Source organism: Rhinopithecus bieti, unplaced genomic scaffold, assembly GCF_001698545.2.
Source record: "Rhinopithecus bieti isolate Rb0 unplaced genomic scaffold, ASM169854v2 scaffold_75975, whole genome shotgun sequence".
NCBI lineage: Eukaryota > Metazoa > Chordata > Mammalia > Primates > Cercopithecidae > Rhinopithecus > Rhinopithecus bieti.
The window spans coordinates 529018-541279 of NW_016828707.1; positions in this window are offsets into that span (position 1 = coordinate 529018).

Consider the following 12262-nt stretch of genomic DNA (forward strand, 5'->3'; position numbering starts at 1 on the left):
ACAGTTCTGTAAATGGTTCCTTCATTAAATTTTGCCTCTATGGGCCCTTTTGGGTGGGATTCCGCTTCCTACAAAATCTTGGCTACACACAATATTATTTTTTTGTTGTTGAAAACTCTTGCAGGTGGCCAGAGGAAGAAAGGGATCGTCTGGGTACAAAACCTGGCTTTACTCACATTGTTGTGTTGCATCAGCTCTCTATGCCTTGGATTCCTCATTACAACCTTAGAGAGCCAACAGACAGGGTCAGTCATGATAATCCCATAAGCCCCTAGCCAAGGGTGCTCAGGAAACTGGCTTGCCTGGTGCCTGAACTTAAACAACAGTAGCATTTGTAAAACAATGGCATTTTCTGGAAATGCATGGTCAGCGATCTGCAGACAGTGTGACTGCCTGTTCCTGAACAAAGGTCTTGATGCTCTGTGCCCCTTCTCCTGCTCAATCTGCACCGGCCATTCTGAAGACCCCTTCCATTTGATGGGCAGGCTGGAGAGGCTGACAGGCAGGAGCAGGGAGGGAACAGCATTGGTTTTCCTCATCCCCAGAGTCAAATCCCAGGATGGCCACCCTCTAGTGTGAAAAGTCCTTTCCCTCTCTGGGCTATTTCCACATCGACATAAGAGGAGTTTGCTCTGGAGCCTCCACGGTTCCCAGCAGCTTCCCCATGCTAGGGGTCCATGGTGGGTTCTACCTCTGCAGACAAACCAAAGTTCTGCACATTATCTATGACACTTTATCTTAATGAAGCATAAAAATTATGAAATTTCAAGCTAAGCTTTCCTCAATTGTGTGGTAGAAGAAATGTTTAAATCTCTCTTTTTTTGGCTGACTCTTTGCAAGGCAAGCGTTTCCAAATGTTTGGCCCAGTCCCTTTCCCTCCTCCTTCCCCAGGGCCTGTCCTCAGGAGGAAGGCTCCAAAGATGAGGGGGGAGGGCCAGACCCAGGCCAATCAGGGGGTGGCACTGCTGACCGCAGATGACCCATTGGCTGGGTCTACCCAACACCTGGATGACTGACCACTATTCTGGATTTACTTTGGGCCAGATGTGTTTGGCAGCCACCCACAGTCAATCAGGGGGTTTACGTTTGAAAAACTAGAGAGCAGCAAACAAAGGCAAGGGTGAGAAGGGTGAGGCCTTCTGGTTAGAAAATACTGAAATTCCTCCTGGTTGCCATCCAGTCAAAAGAACAGGCTGTTCCATGGGTTCCTGGGGACTACTGGGGAGTGAGGAAGTTGATATCTGAATGGACATGGCTTGGCTGCCGTTTTGTAAGATTAGGAAAACCATTCAGTTCTTACTTTCCCTGGGTCTGTCACCTGGAGGAACAGAATCCAACAGGGATGGTACAGGGAAAGATCCTAGCTTTGGAATCAGACTGATGGGGGGTTGGAACCCGAGTTTGCTACTTACTACTTGGCTAATTTGGGCAAGTTACTCAGTCCTCTTGGCCCCACTGAAAATGGAGACAGTAAGGGTTAAATCACAGGGTTGGAGAGAGTATTAATGCAGACTGGTGTGGGTGACTGTACAAATGGACAGGTGAACACCTCACTGGCAACAAAAGTAGAACTACAGGGACCACCATGCAGCAGGGTTACACGCTCAGTTGAGAAGAAAACAAAGTACTGACTGGAGAAGTTAGAGTCTACCCATTGTCCTAACTAGTCTCAATTTTATCCCACCTAACCCCCCTTCAAAAAGAGGTTATGATTTTTCATTCTGGTGTGATAAATTCAGGGCTAAGAACAGCAGAAACAGAATTGTTAGGATATATAGAAAGATATAAGAGGGGGCTTATGATGGGAATTGGCTCTGGAACTTATACTACCAGGAAGCTGACCGTGTAACTTCCTGTAAGTTTTGGAGTCCAAAGGCCAGAGAACAAAGAGGTCCAAAGTCCAAGGGCAGGAGAAGATGGATGTAGAAGAGAGTGCAAATTCATTCTTCCTCCACTCTTTTGTTCTACCTGGGCCTCAAATGAGCTGCTTTAAGAAACCACCCACTGTGGTTACTGGGCAGACGTTGTTGAGAACGTTTCTCACTGCTTCACACAGTGTCGTCCTCCCATGTATCATCCATGAAGACTTGTGGGAGAAGGTTCAGCTCTATTTCATTTACCTATTAACTTATTTTAAGACAGGTCTCACTCTGTCATCCAGGCTAGAGAGCAGTGGCACAGTCTTAGCTTACTGTGACCTTGACCTCACTGGCTCAAGTGATGCTCTCACCTTAGCCTCCCGAGTAGCTAGGGCCACAGGGAAACACCACCATGCCCAGCTGTTTGTGTGTGTGTATGTAGAGATGGGGTCTCACTATGATGCCCAGGCTGGTCTCAAATTCCTGGGCTTATGCAATCCTCCTACCTCAGTCTCCCAAAGTGTTGAGATTATAGGCATGAGATACTGTGCCCAGCCAGGTTCAGCTTTAGTACCAGAAATCATCTTGCTACTCTTAGCACCATATGGGCTTCTGAGCAACTGGTTTAGTGCTACTTTGCAGACACAATCACGTGCCTGATCACATGGCTCTCAGCATTGGTTGCTGGAGAGGTCAGCACAGAATCTATGACCCACCTCTATCAAGTCTCCTGACCTCATTGTCAAAATTTCACACGCCAATTTCACCCTGGCTTGCCTTTGGTTTTCCTCACCCTCATTGCCTCTTTGACCTGATTTTTTTCTCTCAGCTTTGTTTTTAACCAAATTGGATTTTGAACATGACAAGTCACTTTGGATCATCTGAGGATGAAGTTGGCGATGGGTTGTTAGATGATAAATAGACAGGGTGACGAAGAAATCAATATGGAATATGCCATGGGACGATGGTACCTAGTGTGTGTTCAAACAAACATAGGTCTCTATCCACCTTAGTCTGTTCAGGCTGCTAAGCAAAGTACCTTAGAGCTGGCCTATAAACAGCAGACATTCATTGTTCACGATTCTGGGGCCTGGCAGGCCGAGATCTGAGTGTGGGCATGGTTGGGTGCTGGCGAAGGCCCTCTTCTGGGTTGCACACACCAACTTCTCTGTGAATCCTCACATGGTGAAAAGAGAGCTCACTGGCTCTCTGGCCTCTTCTTATAAAGGCACCAATCTCAATCCTAAAGGCACCAGCCTCAAGACCTAATCACCTCCTAACACCATTACTTTGTGGGCTAGGGTTTCAACATATGAATTTGGGGGAGATACGCCCATTCAATTCTAACACTATCCTCTTCTCCTATGCAGTATAAGCCACACCAATACTAGCAGATGAGGTCTAGAACTAGCTTTTCTTCCATAGGCCAGGGATCTGGTTTCCCTTTATGGGTGTTCTGCTCATGTCCACTGAACCACAGTGCCCTGTTTTCACCTGGCATCATGCTGAGATGATGCAGTGTGGGTGTAGTGTTAGCTCTAACATTGTCCCAGCCCTGCCTCACTTTTCTCTATTGACATTCTGTCCATCATAAAGCATCCATGAGGGCAGGCACAGTGGCTCATATTCACAATCCCAACACTTTGGGAGGTCATGATGGGAGAAGTGCTAGAGGCCAGGAGTTCAAGACCAGCCTGGGCAACATAGTGAGACCTTGTCTCTACTAAAAAATATTAAAATGTCTGGTTATGGTGGTGTATGTTTGTAGTCCCAGCTACTCGGGAGGCTGAGGTGGGAAGATTGCTTGAGCCCAGGAGTTGGAGGTTACAGTGAGCTATGATTATGCCAGGACACTCCAGCCTGGGTAACAGAGTGAGACCCTGTCTTTAAAAATAAATAAATAAAACATCCACAAACCTCTATCTGGCCGACATCTGCTCATTGTTTGGGTTTACTCTTGGTGCAGAGTGGGTGTTCCCAGGAGGAGATAACAGCCCACTAGAGGCAGAGCCTGACAGGGGCTATGATCCCCTCTTCTGTGGAATTCTGGGAGGAATGAGGCAGAATCAGCTCTGCAACTCTGGGAGGATCATCTAATCTCCCAGCCTGCCTGCTCATTTCCTGGCAGGGCTGGGGCAGATTTCAGGGGGTAAGTCATGCAAAGCTTGAGGCCTGCCTTCAGTAAGTATTTACTGAGCACCTAGTCTGTGCCAGGGCCCTCAGTGAGCAAAATAGACCCAGTTTCTGCCCTCATACAGCTTGCCTCTAAGTAAGGGAAGCAGACATGGCATAAATATATAGCCTGGAAAAATGATTACACTGAGGGCAAGGAAGAGAATTTAAGCGAACTGTTGAGACAGTGACTGCGGAGATGCTTGAATTTCAGAAGTGTAGGCTTTAAGAACAGACGTTTCTGGGAGGATAATCAGAAAAACCTTCAAGACGTGTTCAGATTGTGAAAAGAGAGGCCGCTAGAGTGGAGGAATTCAGCAGCCAGGAAGGGAGGAAGGATAGCTGGCCTGGATATGAAAGTCTGTAGTCGTCTATCATCCGGAGGGGGGAAAAATACGATCACAAGCTGAGTTTGCAGAGTGGAAAACGTCCACGACATACTGTAGTGATTTGCAGCTGTGCATAATAAAGCGGCCAGGAGACTGCTTCTTGGACATGCCACCTTGCTCTGCTCCAGCCGGAGAACTTTGAGAAACCTGCCTACTGTGTGCGAAGTCCATCACCTCACCTGGTGCTGCCAAACAGCTGTCAGCTGGTAACAGAACCAAATGTTTTCACTGGTCAAAACATCCAGCCCGTTTCTCAAGGGGAGAGAGAAGCAAACCTTGATTTAAACCCAGAAAGGGGTGGGTGGATAGAAAGGCAGCTAAGCAGACCACATGGCCCTTTCATGTTTACAGAGAGAAGAATAAACTTAGGTGGCTAACTTTAAAAGCTTCACATCGTAACCTAAAACATTAGGTTATAGCTCAAGAACATTGTATCCCATAGTAGCTTGTATTTTCCTCTGAGTGAAGGAAGAAGTACGTGTTTGAGACCGAGTGATAGTGCTTAAGTGAACACATAGAAGTGGACGGACTTGGTTAACTCTGATGGAAGGTGGTGGAAGGTGCCAGGTCCTGGCTTCTCTCTCTAGCTTTGCCCCTTGTCCTTGGGATAGTCACTTCACTCCTCTGGGAACAGTGAGATGCTGCACACACACACACACACACACACACACGGTTGCCGTGCAGATCATCCGAGTCAAAAAGATTTGAGAGTGCTTTGCAAACAGTAAAGTGCCGAGGAAGAAAAGCGACTTTTAGTTAACAGCTAGAAACAGCTTTAGAGTGAAAGCATTTCTATGAGCCCAGCTCAATTCCTCTTTCAGCTTTCCTCCTACTTTTCTGCTCATCATTGGATTTCATTTCACATCACTTTAGGGTTTCTGGGACTAAAATCAAAGGTGCTAATGAAGACACTGACTGTAAGAGATGAGAAAACCAAATAATACTTGTCCAAAGATAAACAGTAAGAAATGCTGAGGCTGCTCATCCAGACCCCACTCATCAAGGTGGGCACCCCACCCTGCCCACACCGCTAATGTCTCTCAGCTGTCCTCCTCTCTGGAGAATGGCCCTGGGCCTTTTGGAATATATTTGAGGAGCTACACCCTGTCCCCAAGCTGGCCAGGGTCTGCCTGAGCCAATTTCTGACTAACGTGTATATAAAGCTTTCTCCACCTTGCCTCGAAATGAGACACCCCAGGGCTCCCCATGGGATGCAGGGAAGGCCAGACTTCAGTTGAACCCATGTCTTTGCCAAGCTGCTCCCCTACCCTGTCCTGCTTCTCTCGCTCTCTTCCCAGTTTCTCAGAAAGTATTCCTTCAATATCTCAATTGTACCAGATCTCTTATCCCAGGCTCCTATCCTGGGGACCCCAACTCAGCACATGTGGTACCAGAGCAGAGCCAGGAAACAGACCCTAAGGACAGGAATCTGGAGTTGGATCCCTCGCCAGCCCGATGGCCATGAGGACCTCATCACTGGTAACAGGGGCATCCCTGGCATGCTGTAACAATGCGACTGCCAAGAGTCTCACCTGTGTTCATTGGGGCAATACATAGGTGAAAGGGCGATTCACTCGCCTGTGTAATGTTTCTGAAGTTTGAGAGGTGCTATGGGCTGAATGTTTGTATGGTTCCAAATTCGTACATTGAAGACTGAATCCCCAGGGGGATAATATTAGGAGATGCGGCCTTTGGGAGATACTTAGGTTTAGATGATGTCATGATGGTGGGGCAGTCTTGATGGGATTAGTGCCCTTATAAAAAAGAAATGTGAGGGAAATGATCTCTCTCTGCCTTGTAAGGATACAGTCAGAGGGCATCTGTCCCCAGACCAGGAGGAGAGCCCTCACAAGGAACCAAATCAGCTGGCACCTTGATCTTGGACTTCCCAGCCTCTATAACTGTGAGAAATAGATTTCTGGCTTTTTCTTTCTTTCTTTCTCCTAACTAGTCTAAATTTTAACTAGGCTGGAGTGCATTGGTGTGATCTTGGCTCACTGAAACCTCCACCTCCTGGGTTCAAGCGATTCTCCAGCCTCAGCCTCCTGAGTGAACCACCATGCCCAGCTAATTTTTGTGTTTTTAGTAGAGATGGGGTTTCACCATGTTGGCCAGACTGGTCTCGAACTCCTGGCCTCAGGTGATCCACCTGCCTCAGCCTCCCAAAGTGCTGGAACTACAAGCATGAACCACTGCACCCAGCCAGATTTCTGTTGTTTAAGCCACCCAGTAGATGGCATTTTTGTTACAACAGCCCAAACTGACTAAAATAAGAGACATAGGAGAAACAGTAATGATAAGATCTGTGGAACTGAGAGGCTGTTGCTAAACTGCATAGATCAGAGGTTCTCAACCTTTTTGTCACCAGCGACCAGTTTCGTAGAGGACAATTTTTCCATGGACTGTGGTGGCAGGGGATGGTTTTGGGATGAAACTGTTCCACTTTAGATCATCTGTCATTAGTCAGATTCTAGAACGCTCAACCTAGATCCCTCACATGCATAGTTCACAGTAGGGTTCGTGCTCCTATGAGAATCGGATGCCACTGTGGATCTGACAGGAGGGGGAGCTCAGGCAGTAATGCTCGCTCACTCACCAGCTGTGTAGCCCAGTTCCTAACAGGTCATGAATTAGTACCAGTCCACAGCCCAGGGATTGGGGACCCCTGCCATAGATGAATGGAAGGTAGAAAACCACAGGCTCAGATTGAGAAATCACCAATTAAAAGATGAGTGTGAGAATCAGAAGATCTATTTGGTAAGGTTTCAGTGACTTTTTTCTCTGCACCTGGAGTTGGACCGAGCTGGAGACCAGGCATAGGACTTAATTGGAAGATAGCAGAACTTCGAGGAAAGTTGAGTGCTCAGCCTAGGTGAATTTTCTGTGCCATGCAGGTACGGAAGCACAGAGCAGAATCTTGAGACCTGGATTAGAGATATTTGCATAGATGTAACTGAGAACTTTGAAATTCCCTTGAGTTCTCTGACCCTGCAGAGTGGCCCATCCCCCTTGTTGGAAGTTAATGGGGGTCCATAGCTTGAAGACCGTACATGGGTCTGGTGAGGTGGATGCCCTACACGAAAGCACTTGTCCTCCTCAGAATCTTCCTCGTTTCCTCTTCTAGCCATCAGACTAATAGTTAGGCTCAAATCTCAGCATGACCCAGGTGGGGAAGTGGTGAGTATTCTAAGGAATGATCAGGATGATAGGCCCCAATAAAGTTTCCAGACTGGCTAACATATACCAGTAGTAATTTGAGCATCTTCTCAGAAGGAGACCCTGGAGGTGCTGGATTAAAAAGTTGGAATATAAAGCTGAGTACAGGAGATTTTATTGGCATGGGACACTCTCTCATTTTATAGCATTTAATATCTTGGCAAGCGACCCAGGAGAATTTTCTAGCATGCTGTTTTTAGGTGCTCAGGAAAAGTGATGGACCTAATAGTATGAACTAGAGATGCCAGAACTGTGATAGGATGTTCTAGAAGAAGAGATCAAAAGATTAACAGAAGTGTCCATGCCTTATGGATATGTATATCAAACCAGAAAACCTATTGGCTTTACTCTGTTCTCCAGGAAGCCTTTGAAGGATGCTCCATTTACCAAGACTGCATTAAATGCTCTGGGAAGAGCAGCAGGAGTAACATTAAGGTCCTAGTGACTGTCCTCTGTAATCTGGGCCAATGGTGAGAGATGCTATGATAAATTGGGCTACTCAGTAGCAATGAGGATGATAACATCCCAGAATAGCAGAGTAGAGGGGCAGCACTTAATTATCAGGATAATTACCCTAAATAAGCAACCAGGGGTCCCTAATCCACAAATACCTTAGATGTAGTTAATAGAATATGGCATTCCTAAGTTAAGATAGCTAGAAACCAAGAAAAGGTATCACAATGTATAATCAAAAGAGAACAAGAATGAATGAGACTCAGTCTATATGTCTGTCTTCATGCCAGTACCAGGCTGATTTGGTAACTATAGCTTTGTAGTATATTTTGAAGTCAGGTAGTGTGATACTTTCAAATTGTTCTTTGTTTTTTTTTTTTTTTTTTTTTTTTTTTTGAGACAGAGTTTCACTCTGTCACCCAGGCTGGAGTGCAGTGGCATGATCTCAGTTCACTGCAACCTCCACCTCCTGGTTTCAAGTGATTCTCCTGCCTCAGCCTCCTGAGTAGTGGGGATTACAGATGTACACCACCACATCTGGCTAATTTCAGCTTTATTCTTTTACTTCAGGATTGCTCTGACTATTCTGGGTTTTTTGTGTTTCCATGGAAATGTTAAGATGATTTTTTCTATTTCTGTGAACAATGTCATTGGTATTTTGATAGTGGTTGTGTTGAATCTGTAAATTCCTTTGAGTAGCATTGTCATTTTAACAGTATCAGTTCTTCCAATTCACGAGCATAGACTATCTTTCCGTATTTGTGGTGTCTTCTTCAATTTCCTTTTTCAGGGTTTTGTGGTTTCTGTTGCATAGATCTTTCACTGCTTTGGTTAAGTTGACTCCTAGGTATTTTATGACTTTTGTAGCTATGGTAAATGGGATTACTTGCTTGATTTCTTTTTCAGATTGTTAGCTGTTGGCATATATAAATGCTACTTACTTTTGTGTGTTGATTTTGTATCCTGCAATTTTACTGAGTTTGTTTAATAGTTGTAACCTTTTTTTGATGGAGTCTTCAGGTTTTTCTAAATATAAGATTATATATCATTGGTGAACAAGGCTAATTCGATTTCTTCCTTTGAATTCCACATGCCCTTTATTTCTTTCATTTGCCTAATTGCTCTGTCTGGACTTCTAGTATTATATTGAATAAAAGTGGTGAAAGTGGGCATCATGGTTTTGTTTCAGATCTTAGAAGAAGGGCTTTCAATTTTTCCCTGTTCAGTAATATGTTAGCTGTGGGTTTGTCATACATGCCCTTATTATTCTGAGGTATATTCCTTCTATGCCAAATTTGTTGAGGGGTTTTACCATAAAGCGATGTTGAATTTTATCAAATGATTTTTCAGCATCTATTGAAATGATCATTTGTTTTTTGTTCTTGATTCTGTTAATGTGATGTATCATGTTTATTGATTTGCATATGTTGAACAATCCTTGCATTCCTGGGATGAATCCCACTTGATCATGATAAAAAATATTTTTAATGCGTTATTGAATTCAGTTTGCAGTATTTTGTTGAGGATTTTTTCATCTCTATTCATCAGAGATATTGGCCTGTGGTTTTCTTGTTTTGTTATGTTCTTATCTGGTTTTGGTATCAGGGCTATACTGGCCTTGTAGAAAGTGTTTGGAGGTATTCCCTCCTCTTCCATTTTTTTCGGAAGAGTTTGAATAGAATTGACATTAGTTCTTTTTTAAATATTTGGTAGAAATTGGCAGTGAAACTGTCAGGCCCTGGGCTTTTCTTTGATGAGAAAGTTTTTTACTTCAGTTTGTATCCTGTTACCGTGATCAGTTTGTTGTGGCTTTCTATTTCTTCATGGTTCAGACTTGGTAGGTTGTATGTACCCAGGAAGTTATCCATTTCTTCTAGATTTTCCAGTTGGTTGGCATGTAGTTGTCTGTAATCGTCTCTAATGATTCTTTGTATTTCGGTAGTCTCAGTTATTATGCCTCCCTTTTGTTTCTGATTTTATTTTATTTTTATTTTTATTTTTTATTTTATTTTTTTCACAAATAGCACTTTTTATTTGACACTAATTGAATATCTGAACTTTAAACAGATCTTGGACTGGTGGTTCAATAATCCATCAGCTTCGTTCAACTTTAGGCACTCTGTCTCCCCCCCCCCGTCCCCAGTGGCTTTTCCAGAACTGACGTTCACCATGAAGCCCCAGGAGCTTTCAATTTCCAAACGTGGCTTCTTGCAGCCATTTTTACTTTTCTAACGAAGACATCATGGAGAGGAATAAATAGATTGGCAAGACTTTTCTATGTCTTTTCCAATTCGTCTGGAATCAATTTATGACCACTTTCTTTCAAGTCATTTTGTCCTGCACTTCTATGGTCATAATTTCCATCATCCTCTTCCGGATTTGCGGACCTGTTTGTGCGAGCATAAGAGTCCGTTCGTATCTGATTGGTACGTTTTTTAGTAAGACCAACACAGAACAGACGAAGCAGTAACCATCGGTAGTCCTGACTCAACATGAGCCTTCATCATTGTCGCCACTTTTGACCATGGAACCCATTTGTCACGGGTATAGATCCATGCCATGGAAGTTAGTCAGGCAGTTTTTGGCCTCTGAACATCTTCAGTAATCAAGCTTGAATTTCTAAATGCAACTTCATCATTTGCCAAATCAAGCCAAGACTCACTTCAAACACACGACCTTGATGACCATCAGATGCCATTTTTGGTTCCTTGGGTCCTGGTGGATGAGCGTTCTTTCCAATATTTCTTATATTGAACATAGCAGGTGCTTCACTCATACCATCTTTCTTAGAAAATGGATCAACCATTTCTTCTTGGCTCCCGTTTTTGCCCGCCTTTCCGTAGGCGCTTGTCTTGCCAACCGTCCAATGGTGCTGATCAGAGAGCCGAAAAGCTGTTTCTGATTTTATTTAGTTGGGTCTTCTTCTTATTTTCTCCTAGTATAACTAAAGGTTTATTGATTTTGTTTATTTATTCAAAAAAAAAAACTTTCTGTTTCTTGATCTTGTGTATATTTTTAGTTTCAATTACATTTATATCTGCTCTGATCTTTATTCCTTCTTTCCTTCTACCAATTTTGGGTTTGGTTTATTCCTGCATTTCTAGTTCCTTCAGATGCACTATTAGGTTGTTTATGTAAAATCTTTCTACTTTTCTGATATAGGGATTTATTGCTATAAACTTCCTCTTAGTATTTCTTTTACTCTCTCACGTAGATTTTGGCATGTTGTATTTCCATTTTCATTCGTTTCAAGAAGTTTTTTAATCTCCTTCTTAATTTCTTTATTGACATCTTGTAGTTTAGGAGCATGTAGCTTAATTTCATGTGTTTGTGTATTTTCTGAGGTTCCTCTTGTTTAGTTTTATTCCACTGTGGTCAGAGAAAATACTTGATATAATTTCTACTTTTTAGAAATTTGTTGACTTCTTTTGTGGTCTCTCATATGTTCTATTCTGAAGAATGTTCCATGTGCTGATAGAAATAATGTGTATTCTGTAGCAGTTGGGTGAAATGTTCTGCAAATGTCAGTTAACAGAATATAGAAGCCAGATATAAATCCATGTACTTACAGCCAACACATTTTTGACAAAGGTGTCAAGAACATACAATGGGGAAAGGGCAGTTTCTTCAATAAATAGTGCTGAGAAAACTGGATAACCACATGCAGAAGAATAATCAAGTCAAAATGAGTTAAAGGCTTAAATCTAAGACCTGAAACTATGAAACTACTAGAAGAAAACATAGGAAAAATAGTCCAGTACTTTGGTCTGGGTAAAGATTTTTTGTGTAAGACCTTGAAAGCACAAGCAACCAAAACAAAAATAGACAAATAAGATTACATCAAGCGAAAAAGCTTTGGCACAGTGAAGGAAACAATCAACAAAGTGAAGGGACAGCCTACTGGATGAGAGAAAATATTTGCAAACAATCTATATGACAAGGGATTAATAACCAGAATATGTAAAAAGCACAAGCAATGCAACAGCAAAGAATAATAATGATAATAATAATATTAATCTGATTTAAAATGGGCAAAAGATCTGAACAGACATTGCTCCAGAGAAGACATACAAATGGCCAACATGTATATTAAGAAATACTAAATATCCTTAATCATCAGAGAAATGCAACTCAAAACCACAATGAGATATCACTCTAGTTAAAATGGCTTTT